The 14844-nt window shown below is 46.6% G+C and overlaps 1 protein-coding gene across 7 annotated transcripts in view; it reads right to left on the reverse strand.

Annotated features, from left to right (window-relative positions):
- The window catches only part of SPECC1L (sperm antigen with calponin homology and coiled-coil domains 1 like), a 75990-nt gene extending 63240 nt beyond the window's left edge, over nt 1–12750 (reverse strand). For all 7 annotated transcript variants that reach the window (XR_015707226.1, XR_015707225.1, XR_015707228.1 and 4 more), the window contains exon 1: nt 12618–12750. The gene's annotated coding sequence lies outside the window, so the exon portion shown is untranslated. The remainder of the gene's footprint in view (nt 1–12617) is intronic.
- Between the last annotated feature and the right edge of the window lie 2094 nt (nt 12751–14844).

Here is a 14844-nt window from a genome sequence, read left to right on the forward strand (position 1 = left end):
AAAATATCCATAAATTTGACCTTGAAAAACACTGTTTGTGATTTACTGAAACTCAAAGGTAGAAACTTCAAAGATACTTAGAGGACAGGGAGGGTTAGGTACCGCTGTTCCTGTTTCTCTTCCAGAGAAACTAAGCTCTAGTAGTTTCTTACTGAAAGAAGATTGTGTAATTACAGTTTAAAAACTGAGAAAAAGATACAGACAAGTCCAACTTAACTTAAAACAAGGACAAGACACTAATTAGCATACAGGTTCTAAAAGCAGCTGCCCACTCAGGCTCCGAAGGGGAATTTATGACCTCTTGGTGCCAATTTCTCCCCTCCTGCCTTCTCCAGGAAGGCAAAAGAGGATGGGGTTTCAGCACTGAAAACAGAAGACATCAATATTGTTGAATTGTAAAGTAAGTCAAGATTGTTGTAAGTCAATATTGTAAGTCAATATTGTTGAATTGTAAAGCCCTACTCCACCCAGTTTCTCGAAAGGCAGATATCACAGATAAAGACTACCTTTATGCTGCTAAAGAACAACATCACATTCCTTAGGAAGACACAATACTAGGAACCAACAATAGATTTGTCTCTGGCCAACACTATATTTTAAAATAAGAAATAAAATGCTCACTAGCCAAATGAAGCTTTCTGAAGATTAATGCACAACACTAATAATTCAAATGAGAGCTAAAATATTATTTCACTATTGTTTTAAAAAGCAAATACGCATAAAAAACCTGTAGTTTATATTTCGCCCTAGGGAGAAAGAAAAAATTACTGAAGACTTCCTTTCCCTTTACACACAATTCCTCCTACCTCAAAAAAAGAAGGGGGGGGCGGGGAAGAGTGAAGTAGAAGCTTAACACTAAAAAGTTGCAGTGGAATTAAGAGTTGTAACTCCATGAGACAGGCAAGAGAGACTTTTGGAGGTCCCTCATACCACCCTACTAAACAAAATACTCATCTATCAACAGACACAAGACGCTACCGGAAAACATCTGATTAATACCAGCACTACAGTATCAATTATAAAATTAATCAGGATGGAAAACAGCCAACACAAGCCCAAAATATCAGATAGAAAGACTGCATTCCTAAACTCAAATGTAACTATTCGCTCTAACCTGTACCCTTTCCCAGACGTCTCTCTCTCCACAGCACACATAGCCCAGGAAACAAAAGGGAATCTTGTTCAGGAGCGTGCTCTCCTGGCTCTGGTGAAGGCATGTGAAACCAGTCCTGCACTTTATACCAGCTGCAAATACAACTCCATAAATAATAATTTAAAAGTGTTTTGCCCAATAGCACGGCTCTGCTCTTTACTGTAAACTGATATGATGCATCCACCCAGCCAACATGAAATGCTTCCAGGGTTACTCTTATGTACTCTTTAGAAACCTGAAAACTGAAGGGGGGGGGGGGGTATGATTTCTTGCTGTGATTATTTTAATCTCATCCATCATTTAAAATGCTTATTTATGCTAATATTGATGTCACAGAAGTAAGGCTCAATTAGAAGAGTACAAAAAATAGTTTCCTGTGCCTGTAAGGTGAGAGAGGGTTAAGCAGCAAAGAAGGTATTAGCCTTTTGCCTTTGGCTGAAAATACAAAGTATCAAGAGGTATTAAGCAGTTTCATCTATTAAAAAATTGTGAATTATAAAGAAAATGATAAATAATCTTAGAATTATCTTTTAAGAGTTCGAGAAAAACAGAAACAACCGATCCCTCAAATTTGAGGATACTGAGCATTTTTAGAAACATCAAATACTCAAAATACAGAGGAAAATAAAAATATTCACATCTAAGAGCAGCGGAGTCGGTACACTTTCACTCTCTATTTGTACAAATTCTTTGGTTTTGATATATTTAGGCTGACAACTTTTTCCCAAATAGTTAGGGAATGACATTTTTAGGTCACTTACACAGTCCCAAAAGGCAGAACTGTGAAGAAAAGATTATGAAACACAGCCTCTTCGGCCCCCTGTAAAGCACAGATTCACAACTTCCCCAAGTCTTTGCAGGCAAGGCAGCACAGTCACCAACAGCGGAACGGCTGGGATACGAAACAAGCTACATACTCAGAGACAGGGTTCTCTACATTTATGACATCCACAGCTCAAACTTCCAGCCTGCAAGCTGCACAAGCGCTCTAAAACGATGTCTCTTGCTCAATAATTCCAAAACCATAATCCATTAACCACTGGACTCCAGAAGCCCAGAGCAAGCAGTGCATTTGTTTTATCGCCTAAGATCAAGATGTCACTTTTAGTGACTTGAAAGTCTGCTGATGCTAGAGGGTTATTTAAGATACCAAGGATAACAGGAGACTGCACGGAATCACAGAAGACCCCTATGAGACTAACTGGACAATAAAAACAGCAAATAAAATTAAATGTAGGTAAATACAAAGCAATCTACCTCTTGGGGAAAAGCAACCTCAGCTTCATATATAAATGTGCTCCCAACTCATCAATATTGTTCAGGAAGACTTCAGTGTTTTGATTCACACCTTCATTAAACTATTAGTGCAGTGTTTGGGATAAGGCAGAAAAAGCAAAGCAATTCCAGGAATTAGTAAAGAAAGGAACAGAAAACATACCATAAAACACAAATATCACACTCAACAAATCGATTTTTTGCCCATCTACCCACACTTAATTGGTATGTGCCATTCTGGTCTCTCAACCTCAAAAAAAGGATTTCTTATAGGCCTGAAAAAGGTTCAGCAAGAGGCAAAAATAAGATCAAAGGTATGTAACAGCTCCCATGAGACATCTCACGGGGAATACGACAAAAGCCTCGCACATCTCGAATGGCATCGGGAAGGCGGACTAGGACTGGCTGTTCATCACCTCTTTCAGCACTAAAACTTAGGACCAACAAATGAAGCTGGAGCCAGGTGCAAAATAAGCAAAGCGAGCCGTATTTTTAATGTAGATCGAAAGAATGTTGTGGCTGCATGAAGCGCAAGTAGAAGGGGAGACTGGACATGCACAAGGTAGAGAAACTCCCTAATGGATGCTAAATAGCTGAGCACAAAGGGCTCAGAAACCCCTCTGAGCCAAAAATAATTGCAGGACGGGAACGCAGTCAGGGTAGGAGGGAAGAGTTCGGTTTTGTTTGTTTTTCCTGAGGCATCTGCTCCCAGCCGCGGCCGGACCCAAAGCGCCAGGTGGGATGGATCCCTGCTCCGGTCAGGGCAGCGCCTGCTATGTTTTTATGCCGTGAGGAAAACACACAATGTCAATGATTTATGGGTGCTGCAATTTCGGAACTACTGCTGCAGGTACTTATTTAGAGAGGAAAGACTTTCTTATTACTTTCTATCTTAAGAATTCAAAAGGGCCTTTACAGTTTTCCATTACAAGTTGTGGAATTACAAAAATAGGAATTCTACCTTTAAGTTACGTTATCCATCCACTGTTTTCAAGCCACATTTGCTATCGCTACTTCTCTTTTAAACAGAAGGGAGGAAAGACCAGAGCTTTGGGCAAGAATTGGCTGTTACACACCTCAATTTCTCTACTCCTTCTTTGGAGAAAACTTCAGAGCTGTAACTGCTGTGAGCAATGTGTAACCGTTGCAATACTTAACATTCCAGACAAGTGACAGGAACATTTACAGAAGAGCTCCTAAACTTACAAACTGTGCTCTAAAAGCCTTTTCATAAGAAAATTAAATAACGTAGTCTTCTTTTCAAGCTCCTACTTTAAACCACTGCTATTTCAAACCACTGCCGATGGAAGAAAAACAAATGTTCATCAACCAAATCCAACTGATTCTTCCTGCCGTGGGGAATCTGTTTCACGAGGAAGGGGAGCACTGTCTGTAACTCGGTCCCAGCACTAACTTCTACACTGACTGCACCTTCAGAAGCTTTTCTTTTTGAATTACACTTTTGGAAACCAGAACAAAAGAACAGGTAATTCTAGACGTTATTAGTACCCATGCTAGAGCTGATTAAAGAATATTCTAAGTGGGCTAAGCACCCTGTAAGCATGCCCATTAACTAGGGCTGCTCACACTACAGATGAGAATACCATCCACATTACTATTATATAGGTTTTGTTTCACTGGTGTTGTTAATACATGTATTAAAACATACCCTTATATCTGAAGGCAGTCTGTGTGCCCCTTAAAGCGCAAGCTGAGATGAACCCCAACTGGCAGAACGTGATAAAGGAAACAGAAGAGGGAATATAATATGCGGAATATTAGTATGATAAAGATGGAGGGACACTAAAACCTGGTCTTGGCTACGCTGTCATTTTTCACTCCTTTTGGTAAATTTCACAGTTGCATCCAAATTTTAAGCCCTGCACTAACAGATGATGTAATATATACCTACTTCCTGGAGAGTAATTACACCTCTACGTCAGATTTTAAAGACTTAAGCAAACATACCAGAAATCTCAACCTTCTCTGTAAACCCCTCAGGTTAATATTCCAATAAAATAGAACCAACTCTTATTTTGGCACTGTAGGCTTTCTGGGCAAAAAAAAATTTACCACAATAAATCTCCCAAAGGACTGGCCTGCTTTAACTATAAGAGCAGCTAGTGTAAAAAGCAATACTTGGTCAGTTAACCACGTTAACTGAAAGCGTTCTTATCTATCATCATTCCAAGCATGCTCTAAAGTAAGTGTTATTACAAAAATCAATAGCCCTCCAGTTACAAAAGTGTATTTAGTGTCATATAACCCTAAATATATACTGTATTCCTTAACCAACAATCAGATTCCGCTGCACACATGGAAATTTTCCTTGCGCTGCCAGGGAAGTACTTTCAAAACCAGCAACGTACAATTTGAAGACCAGGGAATCTGGCAGAACAGCACAAGGAAAGGTGCACGACTCACACAACAGCTTCCTTCTCTTTCAGACTGGCTAGCTCAGTAGATAACATTTCATCGCAATGTACTGTCTCTAGCACAGCTGCTCCCCAAAGTGCCGGCTAGAGTAAGGGACCAGTGGTGACCTTGGCCCTTCTGTCCGTTCAAAACATCGTCAGCTGAACTCTTGTATCAATAATGGCAGCAAAGGCTGCTGCAGCACGAGGCTCACAGGGAGAAGAAAGGCAGGCAGTAGCCGAGCTCCCATCCGAAAAAGCAGGACAGAGAAAGGACGCACAACGTGCTATTTCGGGAGCTAGACCAGCGGCTCCCAGCACAAGTATGTTACAGGTAAAACCTGTAAGAGATAAGTGAGTAACTTTGACCAGGTCCCATGTGCATCCAAAACACTCCATCAGATCTTCAGTTCATGCAAAACCCCAAATCCTGTTTCCAGCATGGTTACGATGACAAATCCGTTCTTACCAGCTGTTGACTAATGTATTCTCAACTTGAGGGCTTCCTATTGCCTGGATTTCTGGAACTGGGAGGTGACTGAGTGCTCACTATGTCCACTTCACCACCGACCTGGTCTGGCAACATTCCTGAAGGCATTGCACCAAAAAAAAAAACCCAAACAAAAAAAAAAAAGAGAATGGGGAAGCATACAGAGATACATCCCCCGAGGACCTTCCCGGCCCCCAGGTGCTTACGGCTCTGGGGTTCCCAGCCCCAGAAGGACCATCCTGGTCTCAGCTGGACCAAGGGAATGGCCCATCCAGAAGGCAGCCTTGCTAAGGCTGGGGGAGGGAAGTGCCCGCTGGGGATTGCTTAAGCTAGTCATGAAAATAATTTAATTGTATCCTGCCACCAAAAGAGGCAGTCCCACCCCTTCCTCAGTCCTCTCCCTTCTTTCAGTTCTAGAGATCATAGCTCATTTTTTGATGAGTTGGTCTTTCAGTCAGATCAGGACTGATCTGACTCACCTCATAATTGCTAGATACTATACAAAGGAAGCAGCGGGAGTGGGAACAAGAAGGAAGGCTCACCCTTTCAGACGTGGTATAGCCCCAAAGTTGTTTTAATTCAGTCTCGGCCTATTGGACACTCAGCAACAGCCCTGGTTTAAAGGAACCTCTTGCTGCTGCCCAACCGCCACCACTTTCCAAGCCACAGTACTCTGCGGAGCCGGGTGGTAAGACAGATGAGCACACGGGTGAACAGTGTTAGTTTTAAGCAATCAACACAAGACTACACAGGGCACTCGGACCACCGCAGAGGGTCTGAAGAGTGGCTACCTATTGGTTTGAATTCCATGCTCCGACCCACATCTTCCTTCACCTCCAAGACCTGTCAGCAGCACACTCATTAGTTTAAAATCCTTCAGGCTTGGCAGACAGAGAAAAGACAGAACTGCATGCAAATCTTTCCCAAATACCCTGGTATCACTACGGGAGAAGCATTTACCTACTCCAGTGTGGAAGCCCAAGGATATACATTTGAGTTATACAGGAGAAAAGTCTTCGGGACAGGATGGAGAGGCTCCCATCTGCAGCCACTATTTTTTTTTTTCCTCCCCCAGGAAAAAGGATAAGATACTGTTTCTCTTCCACATTTTTATTTCAAGCCTTCCGGAAAAGGGTGAATCACTAACCAGTTTATGGAGTCCCTGTTTCCTTGGGCAGTTTGGTTGCTGGAGCAATGCCGGGCTCTACGTGGGGCCGGAGCCTGGGAAAGCACCAGAAGCCCAGGAGGAGGATGGCATCCCTACCCGGCGTGACTGCCGGTGGGCCGGCATCACTGTGGTATGCCAACTGCCTAACACTTTAGCACTTTCCCTTGTGAAACACTTTAACGTATTTCTTTGAGAAGCTCCTATACCTCCAGGTCTCGTGGCAAGCGTTTGATGTTTGGCCGAAGGCCTCAGAATAGCTTTCCCATTCCCTCCAGAAAAATGTAGTCTTTCTGCTAAAAAAGGCTATACTGAAGTCTTTATAGTTATTTTTTCCTCCAAGTATCCTTTACTTACAACATTAACATCCACAGGTTATAGACTTAATGGAATTTTCCTCTGTAGACAGACACTATTTATCTTTTGCAGGTATATATCAGAAACATTTTCAGAAAACTGTCAAGTTCTTTTACCGCATATTTGGATAATTTTATGCTTTTAATATAGCAAATTTACTTCTGAACTTGAAATGCAAGTAGACTGAAATCTCATGTGTGCACTTGGAACTCTATTATTTAAAGTGTTTTTAATATTTTTCCTGAGTGAGCTGTCATAAACAAAATTTATACTGTTTACTAAGAATTTGAAAGTGTTCGGTATCTTTCAATCAGATACATATAGTTAAAATGCAAAAAGAAATAGGTACAAAGCCTAGAATATCAGCATACAGAAGATCAAACCTTGAAAGCAGAATAGAGAGTTTAGGAGCACACGACATACCCAGCAGTTTTGGTTTCTTTGTGACAACTGATGTATAAATACAAATCAATTCCTGCCATTGATGACAAGCTTTTAGGGCTGCAAATACCGATAATTTTATAAGCAGGAAAGAAAAGGAAGTTAGGAGAGTCACCCAAGACAGATGAAAAGCTAGCGGTCCACAGATATGGGACGAAGCCCCCGTATTTTGAGGCGCCAAGAGCAAAGGGCTGGCAGCACGGTGGAACGGCAGAAGCCACGGGGACCTCCGGCAGCTCCACCCTCCTTTCCATTCGCCTTCCTGCGTTACCTACGGTACCGACTGCGTCCGGAAGAAGACCAACGACCACAGCACTGAAGAAAGGGGGATAGGCCATCCTTGAAAATCCATAATGCTCACTTAATTAAACAGATTTATATTGGTGAAGGATGTTATCTGCTATGAAACAAGGATACTTCACTGTTAAATCAGGATTCTGGGTTCTATTCCTACATCTGCCCGTTTTGCTCTACGGCTTTAAGACAAGCAGCTCCTTGTGCCTGAGCCTGGTTATAAGTCACAGTAACGTCTGCCACAGCAAACTGCCAAAGCCTTTGGAGGACGGCATGACATCCCCCTTAAACTTTGTTTCAAAGTCATAGGGATACCCATACGTACAGGTTGAGGAAACCCTCTCCTGTAGCTTTGTATAAGGCTAGAAAGAATAGCAACAGTTGAGGGGGAAAAGGTTTATAATATAAAGTATTCATTTTAACATCTTAATTCTTGATGAAAAGTTCTCAGTTATAGTCAAACCCAGTGACAGTGCCACACTCAAGGATGTATCTCACATTTACAAATCATGTCAAGAATAATTTAATGACAACAACTTCCAGCAACTGTATCTATTTAAGAAGCTTGTCGTTTCCAGAAGAGACATGTAATTGTCCATTTGATATAAATGAGTGCAGATAAAAAGTAGCCTTGCATGATTCTGTCATTGCAAGGAAAGAAAGATTTTTTTGTCACAGAAAAAAAAAGAAAAGCAAAACTAGAACTCCGAGTGAACAGAGTTACTCGGTCAGATTTGTGGTAGGAATCATGTCTATAAAGAACAGTTTTAATTTTTTTTCTTTTCCTCCAGAAAAGACCTTCAGGGACTCGAAGGAAATATTTGCCATTAACTATTTACAATGCTGGTTACTTTTTAAGGAAAAGCAAACTGAAACAGAAGACCGTTTTTTGCAGAGAAAGAAAGATTTTTAACTGCACAACAGATGCTACTTTAAATGCATACCCGTTATCAAATCTCAGTGTCATTTAGCTTGCTAAATAAAAGAAACTTTAAGCTCAGTACAACTTGTCAACTCAGTAAAAAAAAAAAATTAAAAAAAAATCCTATGGCTAAACAGAGAAAGTTTCTCTCCAAAGAGAGAAAACTCTAATTTTTATAAACTTGTCTGTGTCAGTTAAGACTTGTCAATATGAAGACTGCCAACACCTTAGCAACGAACAGTGAAATATGTTGAATGAGCCTCTCCAGCACCAACCCTCACAGAACAACGAAATTCTGTAGCCGGTTTCAAGAAGGCTCCATCTGCCAAACCCACTGTGTGCTTTTAATTAAGAACATATATAGAAACGCACCAAGAAGAACACAGGAAGTTTCAAGGAGTGTTAAGAAAGCCAGCCTCTTGGTCAAGCTTTCCACCCGCCGCCCAAGCGTATATCCCAAAGGAAATCATTATTCGCTGCACGTACCTGTGCAGAACACGTATCCTACACTGGCTGCATGACCAAAGTCAAGAAACTGGTTTTAGCATCAGAAAAATACCAAAACCTTCAGGCTGATGTCATCAAATACATCACTCGAGTACTTCAATACTACCTTTATTCTTTTTTAATACTATTTAAATAGTAGATGGGAGATGCTCACTTTATTTTCCTGAATAAAACTGCATATATACTAGTTAGTTGCAGGCGATCATTAGCTTGGCTTCATTCTGGCAAACAGTCCTGGAAAATAAAATTAACTGAGGATCGTGCAAGTCTTAACCTTTCACAAATGTCAAATGAAATCTTGAAGTAAGAAAAAATGAGTTATTTTCTCTCTTGAAATTTTGCTTAAATGCCTTTACAAACCTTTAACATGTAACAAATGGCTAGATCTAAATTATGATTTTTTTTTTTTTTTTTGGTACTGCAACCTTGCAGATTGACCCCCTTTAAAAAGTCTCCTTTTACCTAACTTCACAATTTATTCTTGTATTACTCTCCTATAATTCGGGAAGCTACTAGTTCTGCTGCTTATTTGCAACACAGTGTCAGTTCTTTGCAAAATTAAGGTATTCTGAGATATTTACTTACAAAGATGAAGATCAAAAGTTGTAGTGCCTCTACAGTAAAGAAAAAGTCCTCTTTCCCAAAGAAAAACCGGCGTGTGTTTGTGAAAACCGTAATGATGAATTATTTATATGTTAAAAGATAGTATCCTACGATTACTTCCAGGCTGCATTAAACTGTTAAGTGCTGCAAATGGTGGCTTCTCTGATCATTTCAGTTGGAATAAGCTCAAAAGAACAAGTAATATGTTCCTTCTGACTAGTCACTTAAGGCTATGATTAAGTTTATAACTCAGCTTCTAACACCCGTTTTTTCTCCCTTTTTCAGTATACAGACTAAAAATAAGATCAAATGGGGTGATTTTTGAAGCCAGGAAGTACAAGCATAACATTTCTTACGCTGTTTTTCCCACTGGGCAAGAGAGATTCAGTCACAGTAATAGCATTATACACTTCCAGAGCTGGATCCTAGCTGGCAAGACAGCCTCTGTCGCAGGATCGAGGCAAGAAAAAAAGAACTTCTGAAGCATGTTAGTGAAGATCTCTTAAGGAGTTTCCATCGCATGTCTCCACCTTCTGAGAGTATATTTTCTTCTTTCGTACTAACAGTAAAGCAAAACCAGCACAAACTTATTTCCCTTCACCATGTTACTTGCAAGTATGTATTTATTCATACCTGAAACGTTAACTGCACATCACCTCATCTATTCTGCACAACGAAACCCTTGCAGCATAAAAATAACTATTCCAACATGCACTTAGAAACTTTTGAAACTCACTGACTACACCTTGCACTAGTAACTACCGCAGGCCAGAGGTGGTTCTCCGGTCCGGAGGCAAACCTGCGCTGCTCGATTCGTGCCTATACAGCCAAGATCGCTTTCCCCTCTCCCCCATCCAGAAAAGGGCGGCCACGTCCCATGTCTGTTGGGAGAAGTCCTGGCGCTTGCCACCTTTGATTGATGCCCAGGCATGGCTAAGGACAATGTTAGGTGGCCCTAGCTAAGCCACGCGAGCAACCATGCTGACAATTTACTAGCGTGAACGATCAGATGCCAGACCTCAGCCTAACACCCAAGTTTTCTTTGATTTGCGACTATGGACACACTCTCCATCGAGGGAAACCTTCGCTCAAGCCTGATGCAGAAGACGCCTTTGGTAGCACGCCTGGAAGGCCATGGGTATCGCACTGCCTCAGAACACGGAGGGAGAGGGGAAATACCGCAGAGCTGGTAAGCTGCAAAACACAAGAAAAGGTATGGTCCACGAGAACTGGAAATCCCTGCGCAGAGGTTTGCCCCCTGTGACGTTCCACCACCATCAAATTTCAATAACACGGTCCTTCATACTGCTAAAGAGAGAACACAGACCTTTATTGATGATCACACCAAAATCCATGTCAACGAACCGTGACTTGCTCTGCGACTTGAGCAGATAAAAGAACTGGGAAATGTGGACTGCAGCGCTTACCTAGATGGCACTGTATTTGACAGAAATGGTACAGTAAGTTAAAAAGATTTGAGATGTTTTGTTCCCCGCAATTACGTATTGTATTCGATACAGAAAGAAAAATAGACATGGGTCTTCAGACCCATACAAAACCACCTGAAAAATCAAGTTTTCTTTCCTCTTATTTCACATGGTCTACAAGCCTAGAATCTCATTTTTCCATGAACTGAAAATTAAGCGGCAGTGTTACAAGAGACTACTCCCGTCTTGGTTTCTCAATTTTAATCTCAGACTGTTTGCAATGACCTGCTCTTTTCATTTTTGTTATCTACTACCTAACACCAACCAACCAGGCTGGAGGGGGCAGGAGAAATTGTACTCCTGAGCTACTGCAGAACTACACTATGATCCACAGAGTGTTAAAAGCAACCACTGGCTTTAGTTCGCCTACGTTTCAGCAGCCAAAGTCCATACCATTAATTAAGCAGGAAGCAGTAACAGAAGGTTTATGTTTGCTTTTGAGGTGAGTAGAGCTTGGACAGTCTGTGTCCTTTGACAGAACCTACGGCTCCTCAGAACACTTTTCACCAAGCGGAACCATTTACAAGACAAATTTTCTGCTACAAAAGAGCTCTGTTTTCCAGATCCTAGCACAGACAGGCACTTCATGCAATCACGGGCGGCGCTGGGAGAGAAGCGTGCAGTTTGCTGAGCATCAGCACTGCGTTGTTTTTCTCCCTGAGGACGCAGAGCACAGAGGACTCGGAACCGGCTGCCGGCTCTCTCATTTGGGCCCAGCTATAGGCACCCGCTCTCCTCCATCCCGGGCACCACCAGGCCACGTAAGGCTTGCAAGAAGGAGCACTGTGAAACACGGGCAGGCAGACAGCAGGCACAAACCTGGAACTTGTGGGATCTTTCAGCTATAAAAACGCAGAAAAGCGGCACTCCAGACGAGCGTGAGACCAGAACCCAGACAAAGGTGCCCGCCACACCAAACCCCAGCCACAGCGGTGCCGCGGCGCAGCACCCCGCCTTCCCCTCGGAGAGCCCCCGCACGCACCCGCCACCGCTCCGCAGGAACCAGCCAGCGGCGCCAAACAAATGATTTCCCCGCGGGCTGCAAACCGGGGCCGGCCCCGCCGCCCGGGAACGGCGAAGCCCCCGTTACCTCACCGCCCCCGGGCGAGCCGGCCTCCCGCGGGGCAGCCGGGCGGCTCTCGCCGGCGGCGCGGCGAAGGGACGGTCGCAAAATGGGTGACAGGGACGGCGCAGCGCGGGGGGGGGGGGGGGGGGGTCGGCCTGAGGCGCGGGGGAGCCGAGGCGGGAGCGGGGCGGCTGTCACCGCCGCGGCCGGACGGGAGGGAGGCGGCGCGGCGCGGGGGAGCTGACAGCGCGGCCGGCGGCCCCTCGGGGCACCGCCGGTGCGGAGGAGACCGAGCCCGGGGGCGGGCGGCGCGGAAAGGGGCGCCCCGCGGCGGTGAGGCGCTGCGGCCGGCGGGAGCCCGGGACACGGGGCCTGCCGCGGCCTGCGCGGCCGCGGGCGACCCCCGGGGCGGGCGGGGGCCGGGGCCGGGGCCGGGCGCTTACCGGGCAGCCGCCTCCTTCCCGCTTCGTCGCGGCGCGGCCCGCGTCTCGGGGGGCCTCGGGGGACCGCGCCGGGCCGGGCCGGGCCGCGCGCGCCGCCGGCGGGAGGGGGAGGGGGCGCGGAGGGGCGCGCGGGGACGGCGGGGACCCCTGCGCCCGCCCCGCCCCGCCCCTCCCGCACTGCGCACGCGCCGGGCCCCCCGCGGGCCAACCCCGCGCCGAGGGGCGGGGGGGCGCTGGCTGCGCACGCGCCGTCCCTCGCGCGCCCCTCCCGCAGGGGGGCGTGGCTGGGCCGCGCGCCTCGCGCCGCGCCGCACCTGAGGGCGAGAGGGCGGCGGCGGGAGCGGGAGCGGGAGTGGCCCCGCGGGGGGAGGCGGCGGCGGCGGCGGCGGGCGGCGGCGGCGGGCGGCGGCGGCCGCCCCTGCGCCCGGGCGCTGCCTGCGGGGGCGGCGGCCGGGAAGCCGCCGGCCAGGCGGCGCGGGGGCTCTGCCCGCCCTGGCGGCGGCGGCGCTGAGGGGGCCGCGCTGCCCCCCGGCTGAGGCGGGCCTGCGGGGCGGGGCGATGGCGGCGGCACCCGGCCGAGGCCTGGGTCTCGCTCTGGTCATAAAACATCTCGTTTTTTCCCTCTGGACTAAACCCGTGGGTTTTCGGCCTCGGAGGAGCCTTGAGGAGGGAGCCCGCGGGTGTGCGGCAGAGCCGGCGGGCGGCGCGGCCTGGCGTCGCCCTCGGGGCCGGAGCTGCCACGGCCTCCAGCGGCGCTGGCGGCGGAGGGGCCGGGGGTGCCCGAAAGCTCTGCCCGCGCTGTAGGGCACTGCGTTAATTAGAGCTTTTCATTTGAGCGAGACGTAAATAAAGGCAGTTTATATGTTGTAGAGAACAGCTTTGGCTTCTTAGGTTACAAGGACGGTGCGTGCGCACGAGCTTTCAGACGTTCAGCTCCTTTTGGAGGACTGCACTAAGCGGTGTAGCTCGTCGTTGTTACGCAGGACGTATGACGTCATGAATAACGAGCAACTGCGGTTGATAAACCCCAGTTCCAGTCCTGGTGCTCAGTGGGAGGTGCAGCAGAGCCTGCGCTCACGGGCATTGCTGGAAAGTGCTCTGAGGGCAGTAACTAAGAAAATGTGCCGATTTGACAGATCCCCGAGGAAGTTTCCCCATCAGGGTTTGTGTGTAGCTCAGAGCACGGGTTAAAGCCTCTCTCCCCACAGCAATTCAGCTGTTTTATCGAACGAAAGGCTTCTGTCTCAGATTGCGTTGCCGCCTCTCCCTTGAGGTGCTCTCCTTCCTAGAATTCATAGGGCTGCAGGGTGGCGAGGGCCCATGTGATTTACAGTCCCCTCGTTATCTTGGGTGACATTTAATTTTTAATATTGTAAATGAAGGTAAATGATCCCTAGATTTTATCAGAGTTCCTTTTAAAACTGAGAGGATGTATGCTTCCAGATGTTGCAACGTAGTTGGATTTCCATTGTGGGGAAAATCTACTGTGTCTTACGGAGTCAGTCATTTTATCGAGATGCCCTTCCCACTCCATTCCTCTGTCAGTCTGCCCGTTCTTCGCTGGCAGGGGTTCCCCTGGGAGGCTGCCGCGCGGACACCGTGCACTTGTTTGACGTTGAAAGGCTCCTTTATACTTAAGTAATGTTTCTGATGTTTGTTTTCTAACAACGTGACCGATGCCATTCCGCTAGATTGTCTGATCCATGAAATTGAATGGATTGATTTGTGAATTATCAGTAAAAAACGGCATCTCAGTGACAGACAGCCGCGTCACCTCTGTATTAGGGACGTGAGAAATGCCTGCGTTTGTGGCGTACAACGTATTGCTCACGGTACCCCACAAAGGGGCTCTGCTTTCTGTTTTCTAGCAGGAAACAGAACGTGGTTCGTTGAGCGCAGTGAGTTAACGAAGGAGCGCTAGCCAGCAGTGCGTGTGGCTGGTATCCTGGCTCAGGAACTGAAAAGGTCACTGGAAAAAACCTATATGATATTGCAGCTTCGTATCCTGTGAGGTGTGCAGGAGCGGTTCAGCTGTCTGCTAGGAAAGCGTTCTCCTTGTGGTTGTGTTCTGGACGAGAGTGCCCGAGAGGAGTACAGGATCTGCACAGTTGGAGGCCTCTAACAAAGAGCAGGCGCAGGTCTGGGGAGTCCCGCAGGCCGGGGAGGCGGCAGGCACGGCTGACCCTGCCCGAGCCCAGGGGCTGCGTCCTGCAGGGCTGCCGCCGCC

Source organism: Nipponia nippon, unplaced genomic scaffold, assembly GCF_047370975.1.
Source record: "Nipponia nippon isolate SJK-2023a ecotype South Korea unplaced genomic scaffold, ASM4737097v1 scaffold_30, whole genome shotgun sequence".
Lineage (NCBI taxonomy): Eukaryota > Metazoa > Chordata > Aves > Pelecaniformes > Threskiornithidae > Nipponia > Nipponia nippon.